This window comes from Notolepis coatsorum, assembly GCF_963971535.1.
Source record: "Notolepis coatsorum genome assembly, chromosome: 6".
Taxonomy (NCBI): Eukaryota; Metazoa; Chordata; class Actinopteri; order Aulopiformes; family Paralepididae; genus Notolepis; species Notolepis coatsorum.
The window spans coordinates 100,848,778-100,863,553 of NC_140170.1; the positions used below are offsets into that span (position 1 = coordinate 100,848,778).

General features: G+C 40.9%; 1 protein-coding gene across 1 annotated transcript in view; it reads left to right on the forward strand.

Annotated features, from left to right (window-relative positions):
• slc2a1b (solute carrier family 2 member 1b) overlaps positions 1–14,776 on the forward strand; it is a 65,238-nt gene that overhangs the window by 21,722 nt on the left and 28,740 nt on the right. The window lies entirely within an intron of this gene.

Here is a 14,776-nt window from a genome sequence, read left to right on the forward strand (position 1 = left end):
ATCCGGCGACGTCATCGCCCCACGCCCAGTGTTGTGAAACTCCGTTTAACATCAACAGCACACAGCAGTAGCGTCTAGAGCGTCACTAGAGCAAGACTAGTGTGCCTATTCTGTGACCCAAAACATGTCCCTGCTGTTTTATTCTGCAACGGGTCCAATGCATCTAACCTGCTTTGCAATCCTCGCCACTCCATTATGCCCACGTCGCGTTAAAGATCGAAGATAACGTTACGTTAGCGTAAGCTAACAAGCTAACCCAGAGCCATAGGCAGAGAGAAGTGGGGATTGGGAAGGAGGGTGCATTCTCGGGATAGCCCCACTAACAGGATCTGGCCGGTACTGCACCTTAATACAGCTCTGACAGTGAATAGGATATTAATATCGGAAAAAAAAGAAAAACTAACCAAAAACCGTGAACAGGAGGTCTATTTGTATTAAAAACAATATTGTTTTTCATTTAAATGTCTGGAAGAGCTCAAAAATAAAAATGTCAAATGATATTTCCATTGCCTTTTTTTTGTTGATTTAAATGCTACTGTATAATATCGTCTCATATCGATCGCAGGCACCTGAATCGAATCGTATCGTGGCAGACTGTGATATCGGATAATATCGTATCGTTGTCCAAAGAATCGATATCGTATCGTGATGAAACTGGTGATTCCCACCCCTATTCAGCACCAGAAGCTGGCTTTTTCATCCATGACAGCTCTGAAAACAAAATATAGGGCCAAGTTGAGCCTTGAGGATGACATGCGTGTTGCCTTGTCAAAGATCTCCCCACCTATTGACCGTATTATTAGCCAGCAGCAGCAGACCTCGCATTGAGCTAGAAATGTCCACTGAGTGAACGAGTGCTTATTTTCTGTATTTATTTATATTTTTTGAGAAATGGTAACTTTGTGATCCTTTTCTGTATTTAAAAAAAATACATGATTTTCTGTTTTTGAGAAATGGTCACACTTATCCAAATGTGCTATTTTTATGGAAAAGTGTGCAGCTGCAACAGATAGTACTTTAGTGATAATTTTTTGTAATTTTATTTAAAGAAATATGCTATTTGATTTACTACTACAAGCAGTGTAATGTCAACAGTACTAAGCCATTTAGACCTGAAACACCTGTTAATAATGCATTATATAGGCAATATACACAAATGTGTTTCCCGGTTTCTTAAATAAACATTATTTTGAAAGCAAGCACTTTTGTCATCATTGTAGCAAAAAAGACAGGATCGGAAAAGTCTTTATCGTATATGTAGGGGTGCCCTGGAGTATTTTATTGAACACAGGGGTGCCTTGGCAGCAGAAAGGTTGAGAACCCCTGTAGACAACATTTTAAAGATTGTTCTAAGTCTAATTTAATTGATCTTAGTTCCCAATAGGGCTTACAAAATGATTGCCTGTGGTCAGGGGGCGAAACTAGAGCCCGCCAAGCGCCATTGGCGATCAGTTTTTACGTTTGGCGACTCCCACTGAGAGGTCTGCCCGCCGTGTGGCGGGCAATCAAATAGTCATGTGAAAACCGAAAATCATGATCCAATTCTGAGCGGAGTTCTCACTCGCTGTCTCAGCACAGACATGCAGCGCACCGTGCACTGCTCCTCTTACCCCTCCCGCACCGGTTTCTGTATGCTGCATGTAAACAGAGGACAGTCACCGTGACGTTAGTCTAGTCAGAGGGACCTCCGTGAGCTAATGTTAGCTACTGTTACAAAATGACCCAGTCAACTATTCACTTTTAGTTTAATACATGAGGCATTGTATAACGTTATCCAGCCGGCTAGCTACTGATAGCTCCCGACATCAATGTCCACTGAGTGAACGAGTGCTTATTTTCTGTATTTATTTATATTTTTTGAGAAATGGTAACTTTGTGATCCTTTTCTGTATTTAAAAAAAATACATGATTTTCTGTTTTTGAGAAATGGTCACACTTATCCAAATGTGCTATTTTTATGGAAAAGTGTGCAGCTGCAACAGATAGTACTTTAGTGATAATTTTTTGTAATTTTATTTAAAGAAATATGCTATTTGATTTACTACTACAAGCAGTGTAATGTCAACAGTACTAAGCCATTTAGACCTGAAACACCTGTTAATAATGCATTATATAGGCAATATACACAAATGTGTTTCCCGGTTTCTTAAATAAACATTATTTTGAAAGCAAGCACTTTTGTCATCATTGTAGCAAAAAAGACAGGATCGGAAAAGTCTTTATCGTATATGTAGGGGTGCCCTGGAGTATTTTATTGAACACAGGGGTGCCTTGGCAGCAGAAAGGTTGAGAACCCCTGTAGACAACATTTTAAAGATTGTTCTAAGTCTAATTTAATTGATCTTAGTTCCCAATAGGGCTTACAAAATGATTGCCTGTGGTCAGGGGGCGAAACTAGAGCCCGCCAAGCGCCATTGGCGATCAGTTTTTACGTTTGGCGACTCCCACTGAGAGGTCTGCCCGCCGTGTGGCGGGCAATCAAATAGTCATGTGAAAACCGAAAATCATGATCCAATTCTGAGCGGAGTTCTCACTCGCTGTCTCAGCACAGACATGCAGCGCACCGTGCACTGCTCCTCCTACCCCTCCCGCACCGGTTTCTGTATGCTGCATGTAAACAGAGGACAGTCACCGTGACGTTAGTCTAGTCAGAGGGACCTCCGTGAGCTAATGTTAGCTACTGTTACAAAATGACCCAGTCAACTATTCACTTTTAGTTTAATACATGAGGCATTGTATAACGTTATCCAGCCGGCTAGCTACTGATAGCTCCCGACATCAACAACTGCTCCAGCAAGTGTCCAGTGCATAATACCTCCGTTGGCTAGGTAGCTCATGTTAGCCCACGTTAGCTCACTAGTCACTACGAAATGTCCCAGTAAACTAAATAGTTCAGAGGCGTTGTCCCAACGCCATCCAGCAGTAGCTACAGATAGCTCCTGACATCAATGTCCTACAACATGCGTATTCGAGCCCCTGGCTTACATCGCATGAGGGCTGCTGAATAGGGTCCAGCTGCAGCGCAGGAGAATCCTTTCATGCTGAATGTAGAGTTTAGGGCCCAGCTGCAGCGCCGAAGAATCCTTGCTGGAGCTGGAGGCCACTCGAGTATACACACAGTGGAGCTGTTTGCAGACAGCGAGGTGGCGATGTCTCTCAGATAATACAACTACAAGTATGATTATATAATATATATATTTTATTTAAAAAAAGTTTTTATATAAAATTATTATTATTATTTTTTTAATCAAAAAAGTTGGCAGGTAAGAAATATGCTTGGCGGGTAGATTCTTCCCATCTACCCGCCACTGGCTGGTGAGTCAAAAAGTTAATTTCGCCCCCTGCCTGTGGTGTCTTTGAGCTAGGAATTAGTGATCTCTGCCTTATTGATTGTATCAGAAATACGTGATTTAAAGTAGACAAAATCTCAGTTGGTTATAAAGTGAAATCTTAGGCATTTTAATGACCATGTATTTTTAACTGACGTTTTCCTTAGCGACTTATACTCTACAACTTGAGATTCCAGATGTGCAACTGGCACTGGAACTGGCTGGACTTTTTCATAAAAACCTTTTATTTCAGTTATTGATAAACATGCACCATTCAAAAAAAATTAAATACAGTAATATACCCTCTTTTTGGAGTTGTCAGCTTTGCTTAAAGAAAGGAAGTTGGAACAGTGATTGGTCTCATGCCAGACACTCAGGAGATCTTTTAAACTGGCTATCATTTAGACCAGTGGTTCCCAAAGGTGGGCCGCGAGCAGCCACGGGTGGGCCGCAAGATGATTTCCAAAAAAAAAAAAATTATTTCTTTTTTATTTTATTTTTTATTTTGTCAGGCCACTGAACTTAGAAGCAGGCCAGGACAGTGTTTCTAGTTGTATTCTATTCTATTGTATTCTAAAATGTGACTATATGGTTTTATATTAACTTAATAAATAAACAAAAACAAAAAAATCTACTTATTTCAACGAACATTTCAAACTAAATAACAGATTATGCACATAAAACGCTGAAAACAACCAAAGCAACAATAGTATTTTAATGAGGCTATTATTATTATCATTATTATTTTGCAACAAGTTAGCCCTCTCATAAATAGCACATATAAATGAATAACTAACTTGAACTAACTTAATAGGATTGAAGTGATATTTGGCTTAAAAAATCGGTCGCCTGGCAAAAAAAAAAAAAAAAAAGCCTGACTATGTGCATTGGGCCGCGGCTCTCTGACGCCTTATTTTCTGGGTCCTGGCCTGAAAAGTTTGGGAACCCCTGATTTAGACAACTTGGAAATAAATGTACTTCAGTTGTGAGAAAAGCCTATTACGCGCGCGCAGTAAGGTGGTTGTTAGTATCTGTGCATTTCTCTACACTGAGCTGAAATGAAACTATTGCACATAAATTAGGTAAATAAATATTAACAATATTTATTTACAACACATAAACTACATACAGTAGTGACAACACATATGAACTATCTACAATACAGGGAGGCACATACAACATTCATAACTATTTACAACCAGTGTCAGAGCGAGCGCACTCAAGTTGTTTGGAAATTCTGAGGGCTCAGAGTGCACACTGGACGCTCTGACCAAAGAGTCAGTTTATCAGAGCGGAGCAGATTTTCAGAGTGAATTTATTAACTCGGTCCCTATTAAATCTATTATCTTTTCCTGTTTTTGGATATGAATTTTTCGGATTTCTGTTTTTAAATTTTCCCGTTTCCGGATTTCTCTGATTTTATTTTTTTCCTTTTGGATTTAACCAAAAAAACCAATACAAAATTATGTTTTTAACTAACAGTACATCTGCAAACAGTGCCAGTGTAGTTCAATGTTCAGTGCCAGTTAGGTTATGAGGTTATTTTTTCCAGTTCAGTTCAATGCAGTTCAAAAAACTGTAAAATGTAATTTATTTCAAATAGATGTCCTTTAAAGGTTCACGCTTCTCCCCATCTCTGGCTGACATCACCATTGTGATATGGTTTCCTCAGTGAGGGATTCTCTTTTGTCGGTCAGCAGCATTTTGTACTTGCTGAAGCTTCTCTGTATAATACTTTTTTAAGTATTATATCAACATTATCTGGCCATCCTCAGTAAATAGTAAATACTATCAAACTTTCCAAAGACCAGAGTTGGGACGCGTGAACATTAAAGGCAACCAACTTGTGTTCAGCTTTTCTCTGATTGGCCACGACCCCCCCGCCCCCTTTTGCCGCGAGCGCGGCAGACGAGCGGCAGAGGTCCCAAATGAAATTAATGAAGCGTGGAGCTGTAATCTTTGTCCGAATCGCGCGAATACACAACGCATTTATCAAAACAACTACACGCTTCACTCGTCAGTGGAGGCTGTGGAGGCTGCTGACTGATTAACTAGAAACTGTACATTGTAACGTTATATAATATTTCGCGAGGCTGGAGGCTGTGGAGGCTGCTGACTGATTAACTAGAAACTGTACATTGTAACGTTATATAATATTTCGCGAGGCTGGAGGCTGTGGAGGCTGCTGACTAACTAGAAACTGTACATTGTAACGTTATATAATGTATAATGTTATTTCGCGAGGCTGGAGGCTGTGGAGGCTGCTGACTGATTAACTAGAAACTGTACATTGTAACGTTATATAATGTTATTTCGCGAGGCTGCTGAGTGCTGACTGATTAACTAGAAACTGCACATTGTGAAGCGCGAGCGGGGCGATGCGGTGGTTTCTCCCCGGCTTCCGTGCGCCGCCGCCGGCTTGACTCGGTCCAGCAGCAGCGGCCGTCTTCCGTTGTAGAAGCCCTTTCAATGACGGGAGCTCTCATATTTTGCGAATGCATAAACTATATCTTAAATTATGGCTATGTGTCTAATATGGCTGTCGCTTATCAATGACTTCGCGACAGCCATATTAGACACATAGCCATAATTTAAGATATAGTTTATGCATTCGCAAATATGAGAGCTCTGTCATTGAAGTGGGTGGTGGCAGCGTAACAGCGTTCACTTCACCCTGATGTAAAGTAGCGATTTTTATTGTTTTGTCATGACAAACCAATTACATAATCCAACATATGTGTAAAGAAACAACATATTCCAGTTAACGGTATATTTTTTTAATGTTCATTACGGTATAAATTAGGTTAACTGGAGCTGCGTATTGCTGGCTCTCATATTTGCGAATACAACAGCGTTCACCCTGATGTAAACAAAACAAGTCATTGCGACGGCCATATTAGACACATAGCCATAATTTAAGATATAGTTTATGCATTCGCAAAATCCAGTTCATATATCAACTATCCAGTTTGTTTTTATAGTGTAACGTTTGGCTACTTGAAGGAGAGAGAGAGAGAGACTGATACTTGTTGTTACACGCGATGCTAGTCAGTCTCGGAGTTGTCTCGGAATGGATTTGGTAGCTTTTTTCTGTGTCTCTGTACACCGTGCCGCACCACCGTTTTAAAGTGTTAGTGAAGATTGATTTATATGAAAACCGATTTATGTAGGCCACCCCGCCAAGGCAATGGTAGGGGAAACACTGCATCTAAATACACAGGGCCCTTTCTTATTTGGTTGTGACATATCCACCTTTCAATAAACAAGCTTCCTGCGCTGGCTGATTCTCACGTCTTCTCAACATGCCTCAGTGCTGTGTCCCTTGTCGTTTTTCTGAGTCATAAAGAATTGGTTTGGGGCGTGTGTTCCTAGTATCTCCCACTGTCTGAAGTGGAGTGTTTGGCCCCAGACATGAATATACGTCACGCGTCAGACTTAACAACCGCAGATTGGTGATGACTGCATGAACCATGTTTATCAGTTCCCCTTTCAACCCTTCTCTCCTAATGGTGTACTTGCAGCATTGCAAGCCATTGATACCAGGAGTTCAACTGGAGAGGAGGATACATTTTATTACTATTTTTCTAAAACTGTCCGTTCCAATTATCACAGAGCAATTAACGTGTTCGTAAATCAGCCCATGTGATTCCTTTACATAAAGGAGATGATAGAGATGATGTAAATAATTACCATCCAGTCTCCAAACGACCCTGCTTAGCATAAATCCTGGAATCATTAGACACAAAATAAATACAGTGCTGCCCTTTTTGTCCAAGTCCATCCTCATGCTGATGTGTATTGTATTGATGACTCTGTACTGGCCAAGACAACTTATCTTACTTAACTCTCTTATGAATCATACATTGGTAAGATTATGCAAATAAAACTAAATCCAGAGCCAGATATATACTGGTTATAATGGTTTGCATATCCCCTGTAACTGGATCTAGCATTGAGGGAGTCACTGAATATAAATATCTTGGCATCTGGCTTGATGAGAAATGTACATTTAAAATACCACATGGACAATCTTGCCAGCAAATTGCGACAATTATATTTTTTATTTTTTACTGAAACAGAACCAGCTTCCCTAATGATTAGTAGGAAAAGGATTGTTGACGTTTTGGATTATGGAGATGTGATTTATAGAAATTATGCTACTTCCACCCCTAGACATGGTCTATCATTCTGCTCTCAGATGTATTACTAGTGATGGATATGGTACTCACAATTAGGCCTACATCCTGTATGATAAAGTGGGTTGGTCTTCTCTGGCAGATAGGTAAAATTAACATTGGTATCTGTTTATCGTTAACTCATTGACCGCCACGCTCTTTTCCCATCTTTACTCAATGGCGCCAGCGTTATTGACCATTTTAGCTATGTTTGCAAAACCCATCGTGTGTTCTGTATTATAGCTATGGAGACAATAGTATGGCTCATTTGACAGGCATTGTTCATAGTCCATCACTGACTAACCAGTTAATTTCTACATACTGTAGTTTGTGCACTATTGCACGCTAAACATCGCCCCTTTCCAAAATAATCCAGTATTTTTTTCATAGAAAAAATAATTATCCAAAAAGAATGATCCCATCGTCATTGCGATTACTCGTGTATACGGGAAATAGGTTTGAGGCGATAAAATCTCAGAGCGATTGCTCTGTCGCTCTGTCCTCATCAGGGGGAGGAGTTCTTGCAAAAAAGAAATAAGTGTCCCCACACTAAACTATCCCAGTTCAAAAAGTAGGCGTTACTGCCACCTGGCAGGATTTGATCGCCATTGCAATTGTAACGATCGCAGATGTGCCAGGGAGACCCAGGGAGCTCCGGTCGAGTGTCTGGAACGGGGACCAAACCCAGAGAAATCTCGGGTATGACGCTCAACCGCTGGCGGCGAAACCCGACTTATCTCGGGTTTGGCGGCAATGAGTTAAGGCCATTGCTGGATTGGAACTAGATCTAACTTGCACGGTCTGAACTTGAAAGTCAGCCTTTTGCTTTAATGCCCCAGACTAGGGCTGGGCGATATGACTAAAAACGTTATCGTGATAAAATTATAAAATTATTTTCATATAACTCTATATCGATAATTATCGTCGATATAATGTCTGTCAAGTTTAATTAACTTTTTATGCCCGGCGCCGATGGACGGGCTATTAATAGACTTATTTTTCTGCTGTGAATGTCTCGAGTTGATGTCGTCATCAGTCCGCGCACGTTAGCCAGAGCGAGCAGTACTGTGTATCCCATGACAATGTACTAGTAAATATCCCTAAAATACTCTGTTCCGCCACAATACATTGCAACGACGTCCACCGTATATCACACACTACTATAACCGTGGCATCAGAATTCTCGCCACACACATACTCGGCATGTAAATATATAAAAACAGCGCCGTGCAAGCTAGTTAACCTAGCCAGCTTCGTTTACAAGCGATGTATTCCATGACAATGTACTAGTAAATATCCCTAAAATACTCTGTTCCGCCACAATACATTGCAACGACGTCCACCGTATATCACACACTACTATAACCGTGGCATCAGAATTCTCGCCACACACATACTCGGCACGTAAATATATTAAATAGCGCCGTGCAAGCTAAGTATCCTAGCAGCCTTGAGTCCTGAGCTGTGGTGCGTAAGGACGTCATCACGTAACGTTGGTTGTTAGTGAGTGAGCTGAGCCGAGGCTGAACGGAGCCAAACTTGGAAAATCGATATATCGAAACTTTGCGACCACGTTTCATGTTTATTTCGAGGAAATAATTTATCGCGATATTTATCGTTATCGTTTTATCGCCCAGCCCTACCCCAGACTCTTGGAATGGTCTTCAACACACACTACAAAATCTATTCTCTACTAACGTATGGACAATTTAAAGGTAGATGCCATTTTTATAAGAATTTTTTTGGCTGGTCCAAAATCAATGCTGTTGTTTACATGTATCCCTACTTCTAGAGCCATATGAAATCTGCGTTCACGGAATCGCGGACGGAATCGCGGAATTGAGCAATAAAAACGGAATCAACTGTAAACGTGGAATATTGCAGAATTTGCCCTAATCTGGACTGAAATTCCGTGTTCGGGAGAACATGGAACGTTTGGTGCAACGCAAACATGACCGGGGACGCTACAGCAACACGCAGCAATTTCCAAGCGTCTAGCTGCTTCGGTGTTAACGTTAACGTTGGAAGAAATTCCACACTAAGCCCTAAATTCAGAGCAGCGCAGTATCCTAATTTGTATATGACCGGCGATGAGGTGTTTTGCAGATTCTGTCAACATGCCGTGGACTGGACTCGCAAAACACGTGCGAAGATCACTCTCCAAAAGCCATGTCAGAAACACGGAAAAACACTGTGCTTCAAAACAGAGTAGGGTATATCTGCAGTGCCGCAGCCCAGCCATGTCAGGAACACGGAAAAACACTGTGCTTCAAAACAGAGTAGGGTATATCTGCAGTGCCGCAACCCCATACACACCAGCTCTCTAACGATGATCCCTGGTGATCACAATAGATACAGCTAGAGGGCGAGGCTAATCACTGACACTATTGTGATGAAATAGCTATGTAACGTTGCAGTACATAAAGTACACAGGACTAGAAATTATAGCTTCTTGCTAAATCTGGTGCACCCATCTATTTGTTTAATGCAAATGAAAAAATATTGTGTAAAATTTAACTATTTCTGAGTTGCAGCACTTAAAAACATTAAATGGATATATCTTATTAAATTGTGGACATTTATTCATTCCCACTTATTAGACACTATTTCTGATGGTAAAATGAGCGTACAAAGCAAAATACAGAATTCAGAAATATTAAAACTGAATTTGGAAAAAAATTTAATGGAATTTGGAAAAAAATAAAACTGATTTCATATGGCTCTACACCCAATTACCCCTGTTATTGACATGCTGGTGCTCTAGTGCGACATCTAGTGGCTGCATGTTATCTATAGCATATTTTAAAAATCATGATCCCAAACCTCCCTGCCTCAATGTGTAACTCTGTTAATTGATTTAGTCTGTATTTTATTGTTTTTATTTTATTTATTTATTTATTTATTTATTTATTTATTTATTTATTTATTTATTTTATTTATTTATTTATTTATTTATTGCTGCCTGTTCTCTCTGCATCATTGGAAATGAGGGCTACCCTCAATTGTATTCCTGAGAATTTAAATAAACATTGAATGAACAAATGAAATTAATGGGAATATAATTACTGTCATCAATCCCTCTCCCTGTAAATGGCCGTCCAGTGTTCTCTCTAAAACAGAGCTGTGGGGTCAATTTCCTATCAGGAATTGTCCTGGGCCAGTAGCGAGAGTAGGCTTGATGTTTTAGCGAGAGATCCTTTAGGGTTGTAACTGAGCAATGAAAAGATGGAGCTACAGGGTGTGGTTTCAATTGGCATGGTGCGCCCAGTGATGCGTTGCTCATGGGACGGCAACCAAAGTTTTGTGAGCAGAAGCGCGTGCATGCACACGCACGGATGTGCACACAGGAATGCGCTGCACTCGACTGATGCCTCAACTCGCAGTACCCACCTGGCTACTTTGCATATCAATAGCGCCGGTCGTCAGGTGTTACATTCCATTCGTAGAGGCAATTAGGCACTGTTTTTAGTCTGTCCTTATGTGAGGGAACATTTATGCGCATGCGCGGGAGCACGCGCCTGGGAGCGTGTGTGCATGTGGCATCATTAGCGTGCGTGCAACCAGTGTTGATATGAGCATCGCAACACTGGGTGCGCCTAACCTGTTTATATGCACACTGACAGTCATAGAATTATGTCCTTAACCTGGCTACTCAAGTAACGTGGTTTCGGGATGACACCTCTACACATCATAACCTGGGTACAATAACCACCAGGGTAAGAAACACTGTAATATTAAACAGGTACTGTGGTATCATGTTTCTTGCTGTTCACTGTTGCTTTGCTCCTTCTGCACAAACTCAGTGTAGGTCATTATCATCCAAGAGATGAAATAGAGATGGGGGGGGGGGGGGTCATGTTTATTATTATTTTACTGTTTGTCTCTGTCCATCTTGCTGTATCAATTCGCCTCTAAATGAATCAACACTAAATGTAGGCTAACTTGAAACGGTACAAATTACAACAGACTAAAAATAACATATCCACTCAGTAACTGGATTAGCCTGTATGAAAAGTGAACTGACTCTTAACCTCTGGTGTAGCGTAAGTGATATTTAAGTCTCCACAGGAAGACGGGGAGGATGGGGTGGGCTGCTGGTATATAGGTTAAAGGTAGAGAAAGTTGTGACAGAGAAGTTGTTCATTCCTTCTCAAAACACTCCCTGTCTGGACCTACTGGGTTCAAAATAACTTGAGGGAATATCTGCCCAGCCCATTTTTTTTTAAAGGGCTCTAGACTCATTCGAACAGGAGTAATTTTTCAGAGTGAATAGACTTATGTCTTTATGAGAACTTAGCAGTAGGAGGGAGATCATTAGAATCTAGGCGTAGGATGATCATGCTAGTGATCACTTACTGGTAAGTTTTTGCAAATTAAGCGTGGTCCCTTTAACTTAAGAGCCTTGCCCAGGACTCTGTGTGTGTGTGTGTACGTTTACACAAACAGTCCTGTCATGTACTCGTTGACCCCCAATGACTCATCACTACGAGAGTTCTTATTGGCTCAGATGTTACTATAGGGCGGGTTCTTGAGTTTTTGCTCTCAACAAGTGAGTGTCACAGAGCGCATGCTGCAGTGGCTGACTATCCAAAACAAGCACTATACTTTCTAGCTCTTGTTCCTCCTAGTCATGAGGAATTCTAGAATTCATGTGTATGCAGGGTTAGAAATTAACATTTTTTTTCAAGGGCTTTTTTTGCCCCCCTTAATTGCTTTTCGGGGGCTTTTTTTTGTATTTCGGGGGCACTGAATTTTTATGATGAAAATTAACATAAGGATTATAAAACATTGTTGACACTTTTTTTTACAGTCTTCGTCCCTATGTTTGATAATGTAATGTTAATGTCTCCATATATAGGGCTCTACGCTAACCTTTTTCCCAAGGAGCACATGTGCTCCTAAATAAAATGTTAATAAATAAAATCTAAATAAAAATTTAGGAGCACACAAAGAAATTTAGGAGCACAGTGAAAATTGTTCAAGTAACACAGAGTTTATTAACTATTTATCTCATGCATTATTATACTGTGCGTGTGCACACTATGAATTGAAAATGGGGGACCCTGATGTAAACAAGACGAAAGTCTTTCTCTGGTCTGCATCCCCTTAACTTGTGTGTATTGAGCTGTACTGTATTGTACCCATTCTGCAATCTGTTAATAAAGTTTTCAATCAATCAAACGCAAAGGATATCGGTTGTCAAGCTGCTTTTGTATGTTGTAGTGTTGTTATGATACCAACATTTTGACTTTGATACAGATAGGAAAGGTAATGGAATATATTATTAGATGACAGAACATTGAAAATTCTTTATACAATTATTTAATTCATTATGAAATAGAAATTCCGTTTTTGGGTGGAACGTTTGTTGCAAGGAGGGAGGAGGCGGGGACCGCTGCGTGTTACACACAACACGGAGAAATGGTCTAGCTGCTTCGGTGCGTCGTTAACGTTAACGTCGGAAGAAATTCCCCACTAAGCCCTAAATTCAGAGCAGAGCAGTATCCTAATGACTTTTATGCTTCAGTCGATAAGGTGTTTTGCGAATTCTGTCAACATACCGTGGGGACTGGACCCGCAAAAACACGTGCGAATATCACTTCAAAAGCCATGTCAGCCGGATTCCTCTCTTTCTCCTCGTCTATCTTTTGCTCAAAATAAAAATGAATGGGCTTCATGGCTGGCTGATTTTTTTGCGTTGTCTGATTCTGAATGTATAACTTGCCTAAGCCGGTACCGTGACTTTGTTTTCGGGCGCTACTGTGATTGGACGTTTATGCGCCTTGTGTAATGTGGGACTATTATAACAGCGGAGCTGTTTTGTAATCGTCACTCGTCTCGAGTAAATGATTTTTCCGGGTGGCGCACACACACATATTATTAGGGCCAAATACAAGGGAAATGCTCGCACTGTAGATCATATATATAATTATATATATAATTAGTAAACTGTCGGGGGCATTTTCTGCCCCCCTTAACTGATATTCGGGGGCATTTTGTCCATTTTCAAGGGCATTTTGCCCCGAGCCCCCGTTAATTTCGAACCCTGTGTGTATGTAATATCCTCAAGTGGCCTAGCCTGTCTCTCTCACCAAGATCCCTCTGTTCAGACATAGCCCAGAGCAGCTTTTGTGATATTCTAGAAAGGGAGTGCACACAAGCCTTTCACTGAGTTTCCAAAGGATAGTCCCTGTGATGATACTAGATTGCACTGATTGTATTGTTTATCTTCCTGTTTAGAAGCTTAAATGGAAACTTTAGAATCTGAGCTCATGTCTTCATCTGAGCTGTCCTCTCTCTGGTTTGTGTGGCCATAATATGAGAGACTGGTGTGAATCACTGAGGCGACCAGGGGCGCTAACGTCAGAACAGTGTCATTAACAAAACACACAACAGGAAAATCCCAGATGGTGTGGGGAAACGCCCGGAAACACTACCTCTAAATACCACCCTAAATATGCCTAGTAGTACTACAATTGCCTGATGCCTACTACTACTACACTTTTGTGTTGATCTGAGAAGCTGTCTGTGTGTGCGTGCGTGACAAATAGTCTGCGCTGGTTTGTTAGCGTCAAGGTATGAGAAGAATCTCTCGGCTACGATCAGGCCCATCAAATGAATTCTGTAATAACAGGAAGTTCAGGAACACATGGACAATAAGGGGAGTAACTCCCAAGAGAGTTTGCTGTTAGCCGTGCGGTCCTAATGCACTGTGGTCGATGGCACCCTCTGGGAGACGTTCTCCCCTCCTCTCTGTTAGTTTACGAGACTTACCTCTTTGTACAGTATGTTTGTGTACTGGCACTACTATTGCATTATGTAGCCCACATTAGACTTACCTCTTTGTACAGTATGTTTGTGTACTGGCACTACTATTGCATTATGTAGCCCACATTAGACTTACCTCTTTGTACAGTATGTTTGTGTACTGGTACTACTATTGCATTATGTAGCCCACATTAGACTTACCTCTTTGTACAGTATGTTTGTGTACTGGTACTACTATTGCATTATGTAGCCCACATTAGACTTACCTCTTTGTACAGTGTTTGTGTACTGGCACTACTATTGCATTATGTAGCAACATGAGCTGAGGCCCCGGTGCGTCTTCTACAATAAATGTGCAGCATTAACGTTCAATTCTGCTGATATGCACTGCAGTCAAAACAAGTCCCGGAGATCCATACAGTTGGACTGTAGACAAACGAGGACATTTAGTCTGTGGATAATCTCCAGGGCTGCTCGGTATCGTCCTCCTCGAAGGCGGCGAGA